The following is an 11,046-nucleotide window of genomic DNA, read 5'->3' on the forward strand; positions in this document are numbered from 1 at the left end:
ACCGTTCCACCCATATTACATCTCTCAGAGTGGTACAACAGAAACATATGCGAGTCCAAGGTATGTCTATAGAAGTATACACGAACTGTTTACATAAGATCCACACAGCCTCCTACTTTACAGTGAGGTAAAACTTCAAATAAAGCTCCAGAAGAACGACTCGTAATCTATCTTATTGCTAACTCAAGTTCAAGAGCTACTTGGCTTGCTATAGAAATCTAGCTACTTAGGTGCTAGGATTAGGGAAAGGTTCCCTTCTATTACTAGTCTAGGTTTCCATTATAGCTGATGCAAAAGTTGACTCCATTGACTTCTTTGATTGGATTCTTCATCTCGTTGCAGCTGACTCCTTTGTCTTCGAGTTCCATGGTAGTTTCTCCTTCGGTGCCTTGCTCTAAGAAGGGGGTTCAAACGAGATAGAATGAGTACGAGCGTACTCAGCAAGTTCATATTAGGAAATATGTGTATCATGCACTAGCTACAGCCATAGACCAGAAAGTCATAGGCCAATGCAAGTTTTTGTAAACATTTCTTCAAAAGGTTTATTTTATTCTGAAAACTATGCCCGTCGGTCTTCACGAGTTGACCAGAACTTCGTGGAGTTCCTTTCCTGCCGCGTTCGCAGTTCCCTTCCCGGAACAGGGAGTGACGATCCACAATTCAGTATCCTCTGCGGAGGTGCGTTACTTTTCCCATAAGAGAACTTATCCTTGATACCAACCGGGTGTACTTTCCCGTCCACACTTCCTTGGTGTGGGGCCAGGTGTAAGATCCAAGCCAATCACCGCCTTCTCCGCGATCGCAAACCCACCCTTTTGTCCACCCGCACACCTCCAGTAGACTTTCCCCGATAATACGGCTTTACTCATGGTGTACTTTGGACAATCCCTCATAGATCGGAAGAGATTAACATCACCAATGGATGGGGATTTAAAAGGATTTCCCAACCTATTGCGACGGTGCCTCCAAGACCCCACCGTCTCTCCGATCCGTTGGCGTGCGAAGGGAAAAGATACAGCTGACTTCCCCGAGCCATTATAGATCTTATGGTCAACGCGATATGTACGGCGCTAGAATCACTCGGACGGCATTGGTAATTAATCCTAGGGTGATATAACCCATGCAATGGAACCTCCACCATATCAACACATACCATGGTTCCATTGCCCACCACATAGTCATATTCATAATTGTAAAATAATACTTTGCTTTTCAATGCATGAGTGATAAGTATAGTACTTTGCATATAATTTGATAAAAATAATCAAATGACATGAGCAAGCGATGAACTTGCCTTTTTTGACTGCAAGATTATGCAGGCAAAAGCTTCGATACGTGAGAACTCCAAATGCTGAAATACCATCATCGTCCGGTAAGGACAATGTTTAAAGAACTGGCAAAAATGCTATAATGCATAGTATGAGATGCAATCGTCCCGAGCGTAACCTAACCTTGATGATTTAAGATGTATGAGTTGTAAAGATTTCTTTAGGGTTGGTTGCACTTTTACAATGGTTCTCAAACAAGGTTCTTATTAGGGTTTGGTTATATTAGTATCATAATTAAGTGATATAAGACATCATAACAATCATACACATAAGAATATGGTGGAATAATATGTAAGGAACAGTTTTCAATTTTAAGTTCTACAGGACATGGTTGATGATTACTTATATTATACTTCAAAAGAATAACTTTTGAAGAACAGGTTAGTTAAGAAATAATGAGTATTTCAAAGAAGGATAGGGCTTCTAAGGTTTGATTGACATTTGTACTTCAAAAGAATAACTTTTGAAGAACAGGTTAAACAAGAATATGAACTACTATATATAGAAGCTATGGCTTTCTAGGGTTTACTATTGGATTCATTTAGTTCCACTAATAGGAACTAGTTGGGTTCTTAAGTTGAATTGGTTCTATATACAATAAGTATGGGCAGGTTTATTACTATGGTTGATTATGATATCATATCAAAGGGTGGTTATTAAGATGGTTCTATAAATTAGCTATTATGTTTACTATGGTTTCACAACTACTTAACTAAGTAATCTCTAATGGTTGCCCAGCTAAGTGGTTTATCATTTCCTAAGTAGTGTTGAGTGGAATAGGAGCATGTGATGTGATTTGCTACACAAAGTTGATACTAGGGTTTATCATTATGGTTCTACTAAGGTTTAATGATTGAGGTTTATCCTAATGGTGTGGTATAATGAATAGTGATCAATGGTATCAATTTAATTAACAGACTAGGGTTTGCATCAAGGTGGCTCTAGTGAATCATATAGGTTTAAACTAAGTATATGGACATGAAATGATAGTCCTATGTGACTTGGTTTATGCTAGTGGATCATAAGAATGCATTCAATTGTTGCTTATTAGGGTGCTATATGTCAAGTACACCTCACATGATCATATGTTATAAACCCCTAGGGTTTTAGGGTTGCACTAATTTAGGATGATCACATGAAGTAATGGGATCAAGGTCTTATTCAAATTGAAACTAGGGTTTCTAAGCTATGGTATAACTCCTAAAATTATAATTGGCAATATAGGTGTGGTTACTAATTGCTTTGAAACAAAATCAGTAATGGTTTGACATTTTATTAGTTTTCACAAGGATTTGTAATTGTTTAAGAAAATAGAAAATAACAATTTTCAAATTAGGGTTTATGGATTACCACTAATATTTAAGTTAATGAAAACATGATTAAGAAAATTAATCTTAACATTTTATTTTCTTACTGAATAGCTAAGATTTAATTTTGAAACTTAACTAATTATTGAATTCAAATTAAGCTTCAAATAAATGAAAAGGCATAATGAATGAAGTTAAAAATAAATGGATTTTTATTTTGTCACACATTTTTGTTTTATATTTTATTTGAATAGAGTTTATTCTTGTGAGCATTTTGATATATTATTCATATTTTTCTGAGTTGAAATGAATTTTATATGGTTTTACAAAGTTTCAGTGATTTTCTGGAATTTATAAATAAGTGGAAATACTAAACATACCGGTTCGTTTCTAGTCTGAGACACTGACTAGTGGGGTCAAGTTACACGTCGACTGCCACGTTGGCGTGGACCAGTCAAAATGGACTGAGGTCGTTGACCTCACCGACGTTTAAACGCCGGCGGCCAGAGCACGGTGGCGCCGCCGATTTAGGGTTCCCCGGGATGCGCGGCTAGGTGTTTCTGAACGAGCACAACTAGACGAATCGAATGGTGGTGATGGTTTAGCGAGGGGATCACCGGAGCTACGCCGGCGACCATGTCCTGCGGTGGTGCTCTCCGGCGAGAATCGAATCGGACGCTATAGATGATTCTAGGATGCGAGATCTAGCTCTACAGATGAGTATGCTCACCCTGAAGCTCAAGGTGTGGTCGGCTCCGGCGATGGTCGACGGAGACGACGGCGATTGGCGATTTCCCGGCGATGTGCCGCAGAAGGGAACGCCGAAATTGACCCGCTTCCTTGCTCCCCTGGATGCTGGGCTCCTCCCAGATGCTCCTTGAGTCCAGGGCGCTCCTCTCGGACCACGCGCGCGAGGCTGGGTGACCTCCTCCGTCGGCTTAGTCTTCGACTCCGGCGACAGAGAGTGGATGAGCGGGAGAGATAGGGAGCGTCTAAGTAGCAATGGAGTGGTGGAGGTGAACAAGAAGTGCACGGCGCTGCTCTCCACCTATTTATAGGCCAAGGAAAACCCTGTGGCCTCGACACGGCGACGGCCATGGTGGAGAGGTGGCGGTCTCTGGAAGCTTCTAGCTGGCAAGGATCTCCTCGTCCGCGGATAAGCTCGGACGCGAGAGAGATTGGGCGCGGTTCTGAGAGGTCTGACGACGTCCGGGGCAAGCTTATCGATGACGAGATCGTGGCCTACTGGCTCCGCCGCGCTGTCGAGCTCGGAGACGACGACGGCGAAGTTATTTCTCCACGCACGATTTTTAAAGCAAGCGAAACGGTATTTGGACGTGGGTGGACCGCTTCGGGCTTCAACGTGGGCTGCTGCTGGGTTGTAGAGGTGGTGCTGGTCTGGGCTGCTGGCCGAGCTGCGCGGCGGTGAGCTTTCTCTCTTTTTCTCTCTTTTCTATTTTCTGTTTTTATTTTCTGTTTTGAATTTGTTAGTTGAATTCAAATTTGAATTCTGTTTTGTTTTTGCAAGTTCTAAAACATTTGAATTTCCATATCACTTGATAATAGTGATTACTGCATTGTTTTATTTTAAAACAAATATTTAATCTTTTATTAGTTTTGTGTTTTAATGAGGTGCATTTGAAAATAGATATGGCTTAAGGGTTTGTCTCAATTTATTTTTATTTAGAAACCAAACCTATTTTAATTGGTTTGAAATTTAGAACATGTGCATGGTGAACACAGTTTATTTTTTCTAGTGCTTAACCATAGAGATCATTCACATATAATTTAATTATGGCTAGGGTTTAACAAATAGTAAAGGAAATGGAATTGGTTCATGATTTTATGTGATGGATAGTTCTTAAGTTTTAAGAAGATGATTTGGATATTGGTTTCTCTTTACTCACCAAATGGCATTTAGTTCTAAAGTATGTATGGCTTGGCTTATACTTGTGATCTATGATACACAAGTTAGGAAACAATATTTTATGTAGATTGGTTCTATATGACAAGGTTTATGGTTTTGGGAATACTTCACTATTTGAAGTAGGAAATAGGCATGATGCATGGCAGGGTTCTACCTATAATCCAAAGTAATCCATGGGTTGGATTTCAGACTTGGTCTAGGGTTTTAGTAGTGATCACCAATGTGATACACCACTAGGTTTAGGATGTAAGCAATAGTTGGGTTATGTTTAATTGACTAGGATTACTCCTCTACACAAGGCATGAGGATTGGTTTGGGATTAACTACTAGTGATATACTTATTATTTTATGTGATAGATGAGATCTATTAATAACATGGGTTTAACTTATCATCTATATTTACAAGGTATAATCATGCATTAGACAAGATTCACTCATTCCTCACTAATCCCTTTTTAATATTCCTCTCATCACACTCATCCTAGATTCTTAGGGTTTATAATTAATACCAAGTTGTGATGATCATGGAATTGGTTTGCTAAGGTATTGTGATTGAAATAGGGTTCTCACCTCCAAGATTAAATATTGACTTGAACATCTAGGATTAGTACTTCTCTAATATTTTTGTATGAACATGGCTATGGTTAGTATTATAATTTCTCTCACTTCTCAATGTCTTGGAATAGCCTAAGGTCCTACTCAAGCTTTGATGATATGATCCTCTAAATATATGGTTTGCCTAGGAATTCTACCTTGCAATCTTATGTAGCTTGTTCTTCAGGAAATCTGATAAACCTGCATCTTGTGGTATGCCTCCACCTCCTAGCTTCTTCATCTTGATTCTATCTAATTAACATGGAGTGGCTCTAGGTGTTTGTCCCCATGTATGATGGTACTTGATGATCAAATGGATGAAGGGTGTGGCTCTATTTATAGGCTTGGGCAAGCTCTAGTGTCATGACACATAGGTGGTGACTCTTGTGTTGGTTTGATGAGTAAGGTGCTTGGTTGTCATGCCCTCATCCATAGCAATCCTTTGAGCATGAGGTGGCAAAGCTTGGAATGCAAGTCATGTAGATATTTTCATCCTATGTGGCAAGATCATTATCCTCTCATATGATTTATTTTTGGATAGCCAAGTGGCATTTGCTACTAAATATCTTGTGGATGGTTTTATTATTGTAGATGAGTCACTATATCATATTTGATTTGATTTAGATTATAATATTGGTCAAAAGGTCAAAGTTGAGGGTTATTCCTCAAATTTGAATAGTTGGATTTGATTTCACCAAGGCATGATCATATGAGTTTCAAAATACTCATAGTTAATTTTATTCAAATAGTTTGAACTATAATTCGTAATGTAAACGGATTTAGTTTTATGATATTCCATGTATTTAATAAGTTATGATTTAAATAAGAATGTGTGGCTTTTATGCACTTTAGACCCTATGGTTTACCTTATTTATAAGTGAATTAAATTACACACAAAGGTAGTTGCTAAGTGTTAATAAGTTAGGGTTTGATTCTTAAAGAATGCGTTGTTGTAAATCTAATTCCATTTGATCTAATCCATAGATCAAATCATGTCTTCCCAAAATAAGGTTTTAGTAAAGATCACAGTGAAGTTTATAGCGCTTGACTTGATGATCTACTTCCCTTCCAGCAAGTCAAGTGAAACTTCGATTCATCGTGGTAAGTTTTATTTGAAAGCGCGAAAATTCCCCGGATTTTCTATGCATGAATGCAATGCACACTTTGGTGTTCTCTCATTTTATATCCTCTAAACCTGGGATATTACATACAGCTAGGCCGGCTGCACTCCGGGGCAGTCCAGGATGGTGGTGCGGCAAAGGTGCGGCCAGTTGGCGGTGAGAGGGTTATGGGTTGGTGCTTGTCCGGCCAAGCCCTGCAAGCTCAGGTCTTGGTCCTTCAGGTTCGATCTAGGTCATGGCGGGTTGGGACGGGCCCAGACGATTCGGCTCCGGCTGGATTGAGGAACAGTTGGTGATGGGTGTGGTGGTGACATCGTTGGCTGCATCGTGACGGTAGAAGCTTCACAGACCCGATCTAGACCTAGCCGGCTACCGCATCCGATCAACACCCTCCGTTGGCGCTCGAGAAAGCCCTCTAGATGGCTAAGCTACTACCACCCTCTGTGCCAAGTGGTATGGTGTGCTTCTGCTAGTCTACGACGGTGGAGGCTGTTCTCTCATGCGTGGCTAATGTACTGTCGCATCTTGTCTACTAGTGTCTCTTCTCGGTCCGGGTGGCCTGAGAGCGTTTGCTATGGTAAGACGACGATGGTGACCTCAAAATCGTGGTGGCGCATGTTGGTGAACATCAACTTCGGTGGAGTGCTATGGCTTTCGGGGGTTGTGGTTTTTGGGGGTCGGTAGAAATCCTTGCCGGTTCGGCCGACACCGACGCGGTGACGCCTACGGGCGCCGCCCTTCCTTCTTGAAGTGTGTCGGATGTACCCCTTCCGCACTCCCCTTTGTGTACCGGGAGAAATCCTAGGACTAGTTTGGGTCTATGTCAGATTTCTTCTTAAAAGTGCTGCTTGGTACGCGGCGATTCGATGGCATAGGAACGTGGTTGAATTCTCCAATGGACGCAGGGTTGCCCGTCATCGTCGGATCTGGCGTTGTTGGCATTAGTTTCTTTCTTTTTTCTCTTGAGCTTGTTTGTGTTGTTTGCTCCCGCGGGAATCTTGCAGTTGTATGAGGTCGGGTACACCCGGAGGATGTCTTGTTGCGGTTGGAGCTGGATGCCATGCATGGTTCGGGTACCGTCACGGTTGGGTGGGGTAGTTGGTCGTCGACGCGAGCCCCGGGTACTGCTCGGCCGGCCGGCACTCAGTTCCTCCAGTGGCCGGGGGGCCACTCGGTCGTCGCGTTTTCTTTTCTTTTCTCCTCTCGCATTCTTAACCTGACCATTGTTTTGTTCCCATCGCTGATCGCGCGCCGTTGGTTGCAGCTACGCAAGACAAAAACTAGCGACGCGGCTTCTGTATCGGAATGATCAGCGGCGACGGAGATCGACGGCCGGCCGGCGGGCCAAGACAAGTCTCAATACACGTCCTAGGATCGAGCTGTACGCGTGACGTCCGGTGACCGCTGCTCGTGTCGGGACGCTGTTCCGGCCGGTGATCGCCGACTCTTTCGCCAAACTTTATATATATGCATATATATACTCATCATCAACAAAAAGAAGCAAAACCTGTAATGGCGGCGACGTGTTTGCGTACGTGGCCGCGCCAGGTGAAAGGACAATGCTGCTACGGACAGTTACAGCAATACTACAGCGTAATACTACGTCGTACGCAAGTGCCGATAGATCGATCGGTGACTTTCGTACGTGCACGTTTGCGAGTGCGCGCGCAGGCGGAGGTCCACGTAACAGTCGCCGGTTTGACCGCGTCGAGTCGCGCCGCGATCGACGTTTGTGGTGGTGAATCCGATGCTGCTTGTAATACAGGTTGCCCGGCGACGGGGTCCGATCGATCGAGCCAGCCGGCCGGCCGAAGATCTTGAAGCGTTCACCACCGTGATCGACAGCACAGGTTGGTCTTAGCTGGTCTGTTAATTGCTCGGGTGGCCGCGGCGGTGCAGACTGTGGGGCACGGCGGTTGTCGGCGTCGGGGCGGGTCCTGCCCTGCGTCGTCTTGGCGCAGGGGCGCACGGGGCTGGCCTTGGTGCTGGATGCCGGCGGTTGGACGATGGCATGGGTCCAATCTGGGTCCGATCTAGGTCTGGGCCTACAGGGCTGGTCGCTGCTTTGCCTCATGGCCTGCTGCGAGGACAGCCTTGGCCGTGTCGTTCGAGCGACCATGGGAGTAGCGTCACCGGATTCATGGCCGGGGTACGCAACTTATCTGCGGCCGCCATGGGCTTGGCGGCAACGACTTAGCGAGGCGATGATCGATTTCTGAACCTCCTTTGTCGTCGTCGGGCGGCGGATGGCGGCGTGGGGGCTGTTTCGTCCGCGTCGAAGAATAAAGGTGGTGGTTCTACGATTCTTCTCGCACCAAGTTTGAAGATCTGTTGGATGCTTGTTCCCGCCCAGTTTGGGTGAATTGTCGGGTTCCGGAAGGCCTCGCGGACGAAATTCATTGAGCGATAAATGCCTGAAGATTGCGGGATTGGGTGGTTTCGGTCGTTCGCACCCATGTTTTTTTTATCTGACCGTTTGGTTTCAGAGGGAGCGCTTCGAAACTCTACTGGTTGTTAATATCATGGAGTTCGTTTTCTTTCCATGGTGCTAGCAGAGAAGGTCATCAAGCCAAGATCGGTGGAATAGCTATGATGGTCGGATCTTGGTGGTGAGCTGGAATTGGCTTGGTGCTTCGTGACTTCAACTGGTATGTGGGGGCGACTGCACAGGAGAAGTTCAGAGTCTTATCTTTCAGGGTGAAAGTCCAAGGTCTGGCCTTAATTGGTTGTGCCTGGCAATGTTCTTGTTGAAGGCATTGTTTTGAGAGAGATGACTTGCTTCAAGGTGAAAACCTAAGATCTATGATCGGGCGACGACAGCGTTTGTGCACTGTTTCCTTATTGGAGGCGTCGCTTATGACGAAGCTGATCTTCTGGTGTTGTCTTGGTGGTGTTAGTGTTGCTGTTTTAAGTAATGGATCTCTGCAGCGGGACCTTTCTTTTTATAATTATTTTCTCTTTTTTGGTTGTGTGCATCCTTTATGCTATTAGGGTATGATGTTGTTACAGAGGCTGGGTGTAATTGATATCTCCGCTATATTAATATATGCTCTTTATCAAAAAAAAAAAGTACTACTATACAGCAATAGCCCCTAAAAAAATCTGTACAGCAACAAAATTGTTTACCCGCGCCCACACGGTTGACCACCCGTGATCGTTAATTGTTAATTTCATTTCACATGCTTTGGCGTATGTCTGTTTTGGACTCGATTAGCAGCCGGGGACGGAGCGTCCATTGGGTAGGAGTAGCACAGAATCCGTCTGCCTGTACAGAAATAAACAAGGGGCACATCGAATTGTGTGACGTACGTACGACTTCCTTTCCAATCAAGCACCATTTCAGGCGCATGATTGTAGACCACGCCATATTATATACAGTATCTTCAGCATTTCCGTCCATTGACGCTGACGTGCACCCTGTATGCGTTGAGCTCAAAATGGGATCGCAAAAACGTGCACGGCTTCGTTGCTACGTACGTAGTAGTTAACGGGGCACGCCCGTAAATGAAAAAACATAGCCCACGTAGAATTTTTTCCTTTCCCTCTCTATTTTCTACTACCTCCGTCCCAAGGAATAAGGCGCACACGTATTCCAAGACGAACTTTGACCATAAAAATTGAGCAAAAAAATCTTGGTTATATTATATGTAATTAGTACCGTTGGATTCGTATTGAAAAGCACTTTCTAATGATGTTAATTTTATACAAACAATCTTCATATATTTGAAGTAATACTTAGTCAAACGAAAAGCACGTAAAACGAGGACGCCTTATTCCTTGAATCGGAGGTAGTATAAACTTCATACATATCACGATACAGCATTAAGAAGGCTATAACTTCACACCCAACATGATACATAGCTGAGAGGAAAATAATGCAACTTACATACACGATCATAAATGACTCGCCTTACCCAACATCAAACCATATATAATTGACGAGGAGAAGGAGCACCCTCTATAGACACAATAATAAACCACTTGCATTGCCCAACATCCAACCACAAAGAGCGAGGAGAAGGGGCACCCTCCACGGACACGATGGTAAACGACTCGCATTGCCCAACATCCAACGCTGCCAAGTGCAGCCATGGACGCAGCACCACGGGTCCGCCTGACGTAGGAGTTGTCGTCCACAACAGTAGCAGGGGCAACATTTCTAGAAGAGGTAGAGCCCCCACCTTCGTTATCTTTGAGCGGCACAAGCCGTCGGGAATCCACTACCCCACTCTGCCAGATCTACAAGAGTCGTCGTAGCCTACCTGGTGCGCCACCACTAACAATTAGCAGTGGCGTGTTAGTAGTAGCACTCTATTGGACGCCACTAGTAGGCAAAAGAGGTGCGTTACTAGTAAGATTTTTCCTAGTAGCGAAAAACCCGGTGGAGCCTTTCGACGGCAGCGAGGAGGGGCGAGGCGCTAAGAGGGCCCGCTGACAATAGGATTTAGGGTTTCCCTGTGTCACCTCTAGGAGGGACACCATATTTTCCTCTATGCTTTTTTTGCGAATCCATCTTAACGAGTAGGCAGTTGCTCTAAAAAAATGTTAACGGGTGTATGTGTATGTACGTATTCCCAACAAAAATAAAATGATAACAGGATACATACGTACATGTTGTACCAGATGTACGTGCTGGTCCACGCATGCACGTCACCACGCGAGGACGTGGCGCTCCACGTGGCAAGTTAACTTTGACTGCGCTCCGGTGGGTCTGTCGGTCGTGTGTGGAAATTTGAATAGCCCAATAGCGGCAGCCGCGCTCCGGAGAA

This window comes from Lolium rigidum, chromosome 3 (genome assembly GCF_022539505.1).
Source record: "Lolium rigidum isolate FL_2022 chromosome 3, APGP_CSIRO_Lrig_0.1, whole genome shotgun sequence".
Lineage (NCBI taxonomy): Eukaryota > Viridiplantae > Streptophyta > Magnoliopsida > Poales > Poaceae > Lolium > Lolium rigidum.